Genomic DNA, 12,605 nt, shown 5'->3' with positions numbered 1-12,605 from the left:
TTCTCTTTGCACTCAGCAATAACCTGGAAATTATTTGCTAATTCCTGGATATGCCAGGCTAATCCTGGAAAGTTGATAATCCTATGTCAGTGGGAGCCACGCAAACTCATTAAGACTCATTTTCCAATCGTAGCAATCATGAGAGACAAGCTGGATGCAATCTTTAGTATAGGATCATGCAATCTGGTTTGTACCGGCAAGCCTCTCCCAATGGGCAAGATGACATCAACCAGAGATAGAGCAACATTGACAAATTAAGGCACTCACAGAATAAAGTTGTGAAACTTGCTAGACTGGCTCCACAAGAAACAACATTCTTGATGATGTGTGCAACATTCCAGCTCTTATGCAGCAAATGGTGACAGATCCCACGTACAACTGGAGAGGTCTCAATATGATCAGAGTGAGGATAGCAGAACTAGATGGTATAGTTTTAGGATGAGAGGGGAAAGATATAGAAGAGACCTACGGGCAACCTTTTCACACAAAGGGTGGTACATGTGTGGAATGCGCTGCCAGAGGAAGTAGTGGAGGCTAGAACAATTGCAACATTTAAAAGGCATTCGGATAGGTATATGAATAGGAAGGGTTTGGAGGGATATGGGCCGGGTCTCAGGCACAGTAAGACGTAGTGACTAATTTCTAGGCTAAGCCTTAATCATATTTACCCCAGAAGACTGTTACTTTCACTAATAACATCTATTTTATTGTGTCATGACTGCCTTCTCACAATGCATGGTTTGACTGATCTTCCATTGATATAGTGTAGTTTAGCACTGTTACCATTCTTGCTGTACATGTTGTGTCAGCCAAAGAAATTAGATCTTTTGTTCACGACAAAAATATTGTACATCAGTTTCAACTGTAGTTGAGAGTGCAAAATAAGTGCAGATCAGCTGTCCATTATATACCCTGTCCAATTGTTTAAGAAGTAACTGTCTACTTTCCTCAAAGTCAATTTTACAGTTCTTTCAACAAAGCAGACTGCAATGGTTCTTTTCTAAAGGAAATTCATTTTAAAAATTGTTTAGATATTTCTGTATCAGGTGTTTTAGTGATTTTTATATTTGTTTAAGCTTTTTGTAGAGATGATAAGAGTATGAAAAAGATTAATCAATGTTGATGCTAAGTATTTAATTCCTAAGTAAGCCCATTTGTCACAAAAATAAATGAAATGGCGTAATTTTGTTTTTTAAACTACAATCCGGTTATAAAGGTAGGCCTTTCTGAGATTGAAGTAATAATTTCTGAAAAGCCCAGGACAATTAGGAATGGTTATAAACTCAAGAAGTGCATTAACACCGTGGTACGGTGCCCTCACTCATTAGCTTTTCTCAATTTTCTAGAATACATATACATAAACAATTTATACTATATATAAACTGATTACCTTTTTCCAGGGAAGCTACACAGTAATTATAAGTAGAATGTATTGCAGCCAAGCACATGATACAATAAGTATCTCCGCTCATGAGGCTAATTATAACCATGCCGTGACTGTGTCACACAAGTTAGCCAGTCAGTCTTTCCAAAAAAGCTACTTGTCATAGGATGTGGCAGGCCACTATATATCTTGCATCTTAATTCTTTTATATGGTGGTGTCAGAAATAGTTGCAGTAACAGGGATTTGTCATTCAAAACACCACAATTGGAATCTAAAATATTCACGTCATTAAAGATTATAGACAGTATTTTCATAACAGCAACATTTGTTGCCAATAATCAATAGGATGAGTTGCTCCTGTCCTAGGAGCATTGTGTTTCCCATAATAATTTAATATATAAATTTGCTAAAAATATAACTGTTATTAAAAGATGTAAGTATGTTAGTTTTGTCTTTTGGCCGCCACTGCTGTCAGAGTGTCCTAATTGTCACTTTCCCCTTTAGATGCGTGTCATGTGTATCACTTGAGACTGAGGATACACGAAGTATTATAGAATGAACAGTAACATTAAAGACACTTGCAGTTTTGTCCTCAAAGTATTTTTTACCTCATCGACACAACTGCCACCTTTCCTGAGCTCATCATTTTTTTTAATTCCAAAAACACTGCCACAGTCTTCCGTGATGCATATCCATCCCCAAGGCCAGCATTGCCTACCACAGCTCTCCCAGGCAGAAACAAAATGCTGACATCACCTGTTGTGTTGTTGCCAATGACCCTTTTTTTTGATGTTTGGAAGATATTAAGGCCAGAATTTTCACGGTGGATTTAAGCAGTCTGTGGGCTATTAAAGTAAATGCTAAGCCATCTATTACTGTTTGTGAACTATAACAATCTGATATTGAAACATTTAAAAGACTAATCATCTTAATTGACAAATCAGTGTTTCTTTTGGAAGTACTATTGACAATATTGTGTACATAGGTTAATGTATGTAATTTAATATACACATAAGTATATGTTTAAAAGCCAGTCCATACCAAAGATCCAACCATAAGAGCCATCGTGTGATGCTGCATAACAGTGAAAACCTCACTCAGCTGATGTTCAAAGTAAACCTAACAAATTCACCCTCCTAGTGCTCTTGGCATGGACCTGCACATGAATATGGTCTTGGGCTGCTTTCTAGCTACGGATCTTTCGAACGTCTTTCTAATTACAGACAGATGAAACAAAGGAGTCAATGTGGTTTGGAACATTGGTACTGACTTTTTTATCCTTGTCAGAGGCACATAAATTATTAAAGTATAACGTAATCCCACTACATGTAGCAAGGTTAGTTCACTTTTGTCAGGTGTGTGAGAATGATCTTTCTCATGATGATCCCATAAACTCTCCTCTAGGATCATTGAATCAAACTTTGTATAACCTAAGGCACATAAAGTAAATAGACTTATGTTCCATTTGTGCTGCTGCTCAAGAAAAAGGACAAAGCTGCAGGATTTTCATAAGATGGTTATAATAACAAGCTCACAATGAATGATTTCAAAATTCTTTTTATTTTAAAGTGACATTTGAATTAACCTGATGGTGGCTCCTAAATCCCCTAAAATGGTGTTACTAAATCCTTCGAGCAGCCAGGAACTGAACTGCTGCTATGCTTCCTGGATATCCGTCCTTGCTTGTTTGCATGCTTGCAACAGGGAAAATTAATGATTCTGGAACTGTTAAGTATAAAACACTTGGCATCCATTCCTACTAAGCTGTTCAAATGTTATAAAAGAATTTAATTTAGTAAGCTGTGAAAATTTATAAAATAATAAAGGGACGCTGAGCTGCCATGACATTTTGGATGGGAAATGGAAAATGGGCAACTTGGGACTAAAAGTAAAAACCATGAAGCCAAAGTGAGGATTACAATACAAAGAGCTCACTATTAGTCAAATAATGTTTAACACTACAGTCCACTCTGTTCTTTATGTTGACATTTTTATATAAATCTCTCTAAATTTGTACATTTCTAAAGCATTTTGTTATCTTCAACTACAGTTGCATCTCACTACTTAACAAAGCCACAGAATGAGATACCATAAAATGAAGTTTATCTTGATTTTTATCTTCATGAATACAATTAATAAATGTGTTTTCAGCTAATTTATTAACCTAAAATTATCCTCTTACGAGTGAATTAATGTTTATGCTTTTATTGAATTTTCTGAGAAGTCCACTCCATGTTTATAATTTATGAAGAAAATTGACATTTTGATTGCACAGAGCTCATGGGAAATGCACTGATGCGTTCAGATTTCTGGATATGACTGTTTGTAATAGGAACAAAATGAGTCGAAAAGGCTGAGATAACTTGATTTTTCCAGAATACACAAGATACTTTTGAGCTGGAAACAAAGCAGTATGTCTACTTATCTCTGTGTCAGTTGGGATCTTCTCAGTGGGAAGGAGGAGAGATTACTATGCCTGAACAGTGGGGGACAAAAGCTGGTGTAAGCCTCAAACAAGGAGATAGAAATTTGGGCTGCAATTGAGTGCTCTGTGCACTTAGTATGTGGGCAGGCGTTTTCAGGGGAAATTAATTCCATTTCCACTAGTGAGAGAACCTTCAGGATCAGGCACTGGTACTGTCTGGTAAGCTGCATGTCTAATGAAGTGACATCACTGGAGTACGACTCCAGCTAAAGCACTTGGCAAGTCACCCTCACTTGTCTGTTGAGAAAACAACTACATTTCTTGTTTGTCAAAATGTTAGATAATTGGGACGGTAGCGGATGAACACTTTACGTGACCGTTACTTGACTACTTAAATGCCTTGATTGGGTGGTGGATCAAGAAAGTTGCCCATGATCCTACATTCTTAAAAATGTAAGAGGAGGGTAAAAGACAAGTAAATCTTCAGAGCTAACCCACCCAAATATTTGCCATTAAACCTCATTTATTCTGTCTGACAAATAATCATGTGTTTCAGCCCAGGGTTTGTTCGAAAAAAACCTGCAACTCACCAAAGAATAAAGCATGCACACTCTAACTTCAAGCCGCAAGAGAAAGTATTAATTTTTGTCAACATGAAGAGATCATACCACATACTGTTGGAAACTCTATTCATTGGAAAGCACCAAATTGGCCTGTTCCTATTACAATTGGAAGTCTTGAAAACGTTGTTGTAGAATGTCCAAATTGTTGGCTGTTTATTTAATATGTGTCAAGAGTGTGGTGCTGGAAAAGTAAAGCAGGTCAAGCAGCATCCGAGGAGCAGGAAAATCGACCTTTTGGACATAAGCCCTTCATCAGCCCACAAGCCTCATTCCTGAAACGTTGATTCTCCTAACCTGCTGTGCTTTTCTAGCACCACACTCTCAACTCTGATCTCCAGCAGCTGCAGTCCTCACTTTCTCCTGTTTATTAAATAAGCCACAATTCACAGAATTACATTCTCCATTTACATGGCATTAAAATAAAGGCAGATTAATAATATTGTATCTTTAATCCTTACATCTATCAAAAAATATTGTTATTCCAAGTCTTTAATTCAGGTCTTTGCACTATCCTTTGTTACGTGGAATAAATGTATTATTCTGACCACACCTTCTTACACAGTCATGGCCCCCTTTACTCATTCAAGAGCAAAGTATCATAACTCAATAACAGCAGTGGCAAATAGCAATTGCACATCACCTTTAGAATAATAAAACATTCCAAGGTACTTCACAGGAACATTATGAAACCACACAAGGAAATATTTGTGTAGATAGCTAGCTGCTTGGTCAGAGAGGTAGGGTTTAAAGTGTAAGTGAAAGGACAAGACAGAAGGTAGAGAGGCAGAAAGGTTCAGAGAGTGAATTTCAAGAGTTTAGTGCCAAGGAAGCTGAAAACATGGTCATCAGAACTAAAATAGGGGAAGTGCACAAGGCCAGAATTATTGGATCACATAAAACTTCTGGTATTGGGCTGGAGGAGATAGAGAGGAGCAAGGCCACGGTAAGATTTGAAAACAAGGATGATAATTTTTAACATGAGATGTTGTTAGATCAGGAGCCAATGCAGATCAATTAGCACAGGGGTGATGTGCAAAAATGGACTTGGTGTGGATTATCTGACTGGATAGGCAAACATAAAATCAGGCAAGGGCAGTTCTAACTACTGTACAATGGGAGAGAGATGTTGGGGAAAGAAGAGAATTCAACCATGTCAATGATTACAAAAGGATGAAAGGGAAGGCTGGTAGGTATAGGGAGTGCTGGATGACTAAAGAAATTGAGGGTTTGGTTAAGAAAAAGAAGGAAGCATATGTCAGGTATAGACAGGATAGATTGAGTGAATCCTTAGAAGAGTATAAAGAAAGTATGAGTATACTTAAGAGGGAAATCAGGAGGGCAAAAAGGAGACATGAGATAGCTTTGGCAAATAGAATTAAGGAGAATCCAAAGGGTTTTTACAAATATATTAAGGACAAAAGGGTAACTAGGGAGAGAATAGGGCCCCTCAAAGATCAGCAAGGCGGCCTTTGTGTGGAGCCACTGAAAATGGGGAAGATACTAAATTAATACTTTGGATCAGTATTTACTGTGGAAAAGGATGTGGAAGATATAGACTGTAGGGAAATAGATAGTGACATCTTGCAAAATGTCCAGATTACAGAGGAGGAAGTGCTGGATGTCTTGAAACGGTTAAAGGTGGATAAATCCCCAGGACCTGACCATGTGTACCTGAGAACTCTGCGGGAAGCTAGAGAAGTGATTGCTGGGCTTCTTGCTGAGATATTTGTATCATCGATAGTCACAGGTGACTCTATGACTCTATGAATGATAGTCACAGTCAAGTTCTCTTGTTCAGAAGAGCTAAAGAAATATATAATTTTATTTTCTAATTACCGAATGTAATCTTAGAAGTAAAAGCAGGAATCACTTATAATGCACCTAAAATGTTGGCTCATGCCTCTCTTCCATTTGCTAATTTCTGGCACTTAAGTGTTTTTGTTTGTGGTTTGTTGTAAGGACCCTTTTCCTTTTTAGCTCATTAATGACATATAAATTGGTTATTATTGTAATACATTTTGATTACAAAGTAGGCTCCATGTCATAGAGCTTGGTAACATGATCCATTATTTGAGTTTTCCACTGCCTGCTATCCTGCTGAAATCCCAACAGCTTTCGGACTAAGGTCCTGAGATTGAGGCTATGCCAAAATCCATTTAGTGTGGCATTTTAACATGAATTGTACTATTTTTACTATTCAGCAATGAGCCAAAACTAAAAGCTAGCAGATTGTGGTGGGTTTTCTGGAGCATTTTACTTAGTCCCAAGTGACATCCTTAGAAGTTAAAACAACAAAAAGACAGCAGTGTTAAAATCTTGAACATAACCTTTGTGTTTTCCCAGGGCTTTGCTCCTTACTTAGTAACAACATTATATAAAAATACAAAAGCGATGAAGGCCCCTATTTATAATGGCAGTTCACACAAGCATGATTATTGTGATTCAAACTATTTTCATTCCAAATCAGAATGGTTATATCATGGAAAGAGGCTATTCAGCCCATTAATTCAATGCCTGCAATAGCAAGAACATTGTTGAACAGAATGGTACTGATTTCTCTTGACTCGACACATGGTGATGTACTTAAACATCTTTTGTTGCACAAGGATGACCTGCGTGTGCATAATAATCCTCTTGGCAAACGATTCTCTTTGAAACTTGTAGCATAATTCTAATGACAGCCCCTGCATCATTTAAATGCATCAGCTGTAAATTGAAGAATGCTCCTTATTACTTAATCCTGGTAAAGTATATATCATGTTTGTTTCCATTAATACACTGGTGGACTATAGTGGGGGAGTATGCAGATAAAGTTCAGTCCACTTTCTGAAGGGATGGGTTCCACCTGAATCAGAGCTGAAAATGTGTTGCTGGTTAAAGCACAGCAGGTCAGGCAGCATCCAAGGAACAGGAAATTCGACGTTTCGGGCCAGAGCCCTTCATCAGGAATCAATTCCTGATGAAGGGCTCTGGCCCGAAACGTCGAATTTCCTGTTCCTTGGATGCTGCCTGACCTGCTGTGCTTTAACCAGCAACACATTTTCAGCTCTGATCTCCAGCATCTGCAGACCTCACTTTTTACTCAAAGATTCCACCTGAATCATGCTGGGACCAGGATGAAAGCTGTTGTTGTCAGTAATCACTAAATCTGTAATCTCAAGCCTGATTGTCCACTTAAGAAATTCCGTGTCATTGGTCCTGGGTTCTGTTGATCCTTGCATGGCTTATGAGTCCAATCCTAGAGCCACATCTCCCAACACACATTGGCAGGTGTTTCCAGCAGTTAAAGTTGGTCTTTGGCATTGAGATTGTTAGCATTCTTTCTCTGGATCCTTTTCATCCTATTGCCACTGAGTGTTCTCAAAGAATTGTAGCCCTCCATAAAGGAGATTCCACCAATTGGTTTCTTCTGAACAAGGGTCTCCCACATGTTAACATCTGCGTTGACTTCTTGAACGAAACCTTCAGGGAATCTTTGAAACCCATCCTTTATCTTCTTCACGTTTGAGTGCATTCCTTGAGCTGGGTGAAGATTTGTTTTTGCAATTGGATCCTAAGCATGTGGCTGGCCCAGCAGAATTGGTTTCAGATGATCATGGCCTTGATGTTAGTGTTGTTAGCTGCTTTGAGGACATTAACGTTAGTATGCCTAGCACCCCAGCTGATAGGAGAATCCATCTCAAACAATGTTGATGGTATTTCTGAAGGGCATTGAGTTACAGAGAGATATCAATAGGTTAAGTTAATGGGCAACAAATTGGCAAATGAAGTATAATGTGGAAAAATGTGAAGTTGTTCATTTTGGAAGGAAGCACAAAATAAAGGGATTATTTCAAAGAGGAAAAAGCTACAGAAAGCTGCAGTTCATAGGAAATTGAAGGTGTTTGTGCACAGAACACAGTTAGCATGCACACAAATGCAGCAGGTAATTAGGAAGGCTAATGAAATGTTAGCCCTTATTTCAAGGGAGTTGGAATAGAAGAGTAGGAAAGTCTTACCACAGTTGTATAAGGTGCTGATGAGACCACATCTGGAGTACTGTGAGAAGTTTTGGTCCCCTTATTTAAGAAAATGTATTATTTCATTGAAGGCAGTTCAGAGAATGTTCACTAGGTTGTTGACTGGTATGGAGGGTTTGTCTTATGAGCAAAGGTTGGGACTTTACTTATTAGAGTTTAGAAGAATGAGTGATGACTTAATAGAAACGTGCAGGCTTCTTAAGGGGTTAGACAGGGTAAATGCTGAGAGTATATTTCCCCTTGTGGGAGAACCTAGGATCAGTGGGCATAGTCTCAGAATTAAGGGGTAATAATTTAAGACTGAGATGAGGAGAAGTTTCTTCTCAGAAGATTCAGAATCATTGAAACTCCATGCCACAGAGGACTGTGGGACAGAGATCTTGTGCATATTTAAGGCTGAGATAAACAGATTCTTAATTAGTCGGAGAATCAAGAGTTAAGCTGATAGGGCGGGAAAATAGACATGCGGACTGTTGAATCGACCCAGATCCAATTGAATGGTGGAGCAGGTTGAAGGGGCCAAATGGTCCACTCCTATTTTTTTTATGGTCTTATGGTATGGAAGTGTGAAGTAACACACTTTGGTACAAAGCGTGCAGAGAGACAGTATAAAAGGTATTATTCTAAAGGCTGTACAGAAGAAGTTTGGATTGTTTTTTCTTGGAGAGGAGAAGGCTAAAAGAAGATTTGATATAAGTTTTCAAAATCTGGAGGGCCCTGGACAGTGTCGAAAGGGAGAAACTACTTCCACTCGAAATGGAATGAGAATCAGAGGGCACCGTTTTAAAATGTTTTCCAAAAGAAGCAAATATGAGGTGAGAAAATTTTTTTCACTAGGTTTCAGATGACTCATGGTGGAGGCAGGTTCAGTTGAGGCATGGGATGATTATTTAAATAGAAACAATATGCAGGGTTACTGGGAAAAGGCAAGAGATTGGCACTATTAAAATACTGAGAGATTCAGTAAAGATACAATAGGACTAATAGCTTCCTTCTGTACCATAACAATTCTGTGATAAAAATGACCATCATGATCCTTGTGAGCATGTATAGTTACACCCTGACATCATGCCATTACTGAAATGTAGCCTGTGATGTAAAGGTTGCAAAGCTTTGATGCAGTTTCACAAATCTGATGGACATTTAAACAGTTGTAACCACAAGTTGTCTTTTTTGTATCTTAAGCCATTATCTTTCTGAAGTTGATGGAATTTTTTAGATTAGATTACTTACAGTGTGGAAACAGGCCCTTCGGTCCAACAAGTCCACACCGACCCGCCGAAGCGCAACCCACCCATACCCCTACATATACCCCTTACCTAACACTACGGGCAATTTAGCATGGCCAATTCACCTGGCCCGCACATCTTTGGACTGTGGGAGGAAACCGGAGCACCCGGAGGAAACCCACGCAGACACGGGGAGAACGTGCAAACTCCACACAGTCAGTCGCCTGAGGTGGGAATTGAACCCAGGTCCCTGGCGCTGTGAGGCAGCAGTGCTAACCACTGTGCCACCGTGCCGCCCATAAATTTACTGTCAATAATTTGCTAGAAAGATAGCCCAACTCATTTGAGCATAATTAAAATAAGGCCTTCTGCCAGAAAATTAAAGAGAAAATGCTGAGTGCCATTGAGTGTACATACTGCAAAATGTACAACCCTTTGAAGGAGATCAGAGTTGGGAAATTGACAATAAAGCACGTAGAATAGAATCCCTACAGTGTAGAAACAGGCCCTTCAGCCCAACAAGTCCACACTGACCCTCTGAAGAGTAACCTACCCTGACCCATTACACTACATTTACCCCTGACTAATGCACCTAACCCACACATCCCTGAACTTTATGGGCAATGTAGCACAGCCAATTCACCTGACCTGCACATCTTTGGATTGTGGGATAAAACCAGAGCACCCAGAGGAAACCCACGCAGACACTGGGAGAAGGTGCAAACTGCGCGCAAGGTTGGAATCTAGGTCCCTGGCGCTGTGAGGCAGCAGTGCTAACCACTGAGCCACGATCCTGGCCCACGAATGTAGTTTCTGTTAAAACCTAGGAAACCAAATGTACAACATTCCAAACAAGAGTCAGCATTTTGAAGGCTAGATACAAGCATTTTTCCCAAATGTACTTTAATTTATTTGGCCATTAATTGCATTTATTTATAACTCATTGATACTGGATGGGAGTTTAAAAGCTGCTTTCTGATATTGTGCATATGCAAGCAATGCTCCACCTAGTGGTGGTGTGCCCCACAAATGCAGCCTTGATACATAGAGTAAACTGATGTAGTATTCCCCTAATTGCTGGAAGACAGCACCTCTCTGCTCACTCTCACCTAAGCAATTTCCTCTAAGGTGCGAGGTGGTGTCCACTTCAGACAAGCTGATCTTTACTGCTCATGCCCCAGGCAAATAGGACATTAACACTCTGAAGACCTTGGGGATGTGGGGAGTGAATCTCTGAATCTGAGGTATGGGAAGAAGTGGTGGGTCCAATGGTGAGCAAGGAGGTTGATTAACTTGGAGAGCTTGGGGAACCACATTTGCTCTTTCTCACTCACAAACAATGGTTGGTTATCCACTGTCACCACCCTATCCCCACCCTTCCATGACCAACCAACCAGCAGTCCCCCCTCACCACCACTGCCTTCACTAAAACACGTAAGAATCAGAAGTCGGTGTATTGGGAGTGTCCACCTGACTCAAGCCTGTAGTGATTGTTACAAAGTCAGCCAGGTGGACCACATAGAATATGGGTTCCTTGATTGGGACTGTGTGGCTGACAGGAGTGTCAGAATTCTGATGGAGCAGGATCAGTGTCAACGACTCTCTATATGTAAATAAAGGGTGACTTGTAATGGGATACTAGCTTCTGTGGAGCGATTTCAAAGCAGACTTTTTTGTGGTTAAAATTACTCTGTTGGTTTCTCTATTATTGCCCTTGTGAACTTTAATCTCCCTGAAATCCTCTACTACTATTTTTGAATCCTTGAAAGTTTATAAAAACATTAACAGCAATCAAGGTTTGTTCAATGTCTCATTTCAGTTGCATGACACTGTGATCTTTTGCTATAAATTCTGTGTCCTATGATCCTGCTGCACAGCTATCTGATGTAGCAGCAGCACTCTGAAAGCTAGTACTTTCAAATAAACATGTTGGACTATAACTTGGTGTTGTGTGATGTTTAACTATAAGAACATAAGCAGCTGCCCAGAGTTTGCTGTGTTGTTAAAGACCCTTGAGGCAATTGTCTGGACCTGGAAATTTGACTGGCTTCAGTACTTTAAAGATCTTGCCATTAAAACATTTCAGTTCAAGCTAATCGCTAAAAGCTTCACTAATCTCTTTTCTTCATAGCTCTGGCATTTTCTCTCCATTGTTCACTGTGGAGACTAGAATGAAAGCAAATCATTAACTTAACAGCTATACCCTGTTTTTGTTCATAACTGGGGTCATATTAAAATCTGATATGAATGCTCTCAGCTTCTCTCTTGACCTTCTTTTACTTGATGTACTCACACATAACATTCACTAATAGCCTTGATATCATCTGAAAATTTTATTTGTACTCCTTTGTCTTCACAAGTCTATCTCATAGCTATCCGTAATTCTCACAGTACTCATTCTCACCATTTCCTTTGTTTATGATTACATATAGATGCACACTCGAAACAATAAGCTGATTTTGTTGCTTTTCAGCTGTTGATGACTCTATGTTTCTCTAAAATTTTATGTCTTGTTTTTATTTTTAATTACCAGCATTTACAGTTTAATTTTACTTGTGTGTTTGAAACCACTTTGTGCCTGCTTCTTTGCACTGTAGATATATGCTGGAGAATCACTTCCTGACTAATTTTTCCATTATTATGTAAGAGTGCTAACTTGGGCTATTCCATTATGCAGTCTAATGGCTCTGATAACTATATTGGTTTAAGATGCTTCACAGACGCATTATAGACACAGACACAGTCAAATAAAATGTGACTTTGAATAACGTAAGGAGGCATTAGGAAGAATAACAAAAACTCAATCGAAGATATGAGTTTTAAAGAATATCTTAAAAGGGGAAATAGAAGTTGAGATACAGAAACATTGAAGGAGGAAATTTCTGTGTTTAAAAATGAAGGCACAGCTACTAACGGATGGAGTG

General features: G+C 39.1%; 1 long non-coding RNA gene across 1 annotated transcript in view; it reads left to right on the top strand.

The window, feature by feature from the left end:
• Positions 1–12,605, top strand: part of LOC132828028 (uncharacterized) — a 65,431-nt gene that overhangs the window by 3,680 nt on the left and 49,146 nt on the right. The gene's annotated exons all lie outside the window — the stretch shown is intronic.

Source organism: Hemiscyllium ocellatum, chromosome 25, assembly GCF_020745735.1.
Source record: "Hemiscyllium ocellatum isolate sHemOce1 chromosome 25, sHemOce1.pat.X.cur, whole genome shotgun sequence".
Taxonomy (NCBI): Eukaryota; Metazoa; Chordata; class Chondrichthyes; order Orectolobiformes; family Hemiscylliidae; genus Hemiscyllium; species Hemiscyllium ocellatum.
Note: the sequence above shows the minus strand (reverse complement) of the source record. Positions and strands in the feature narration are given on the sequence as shown.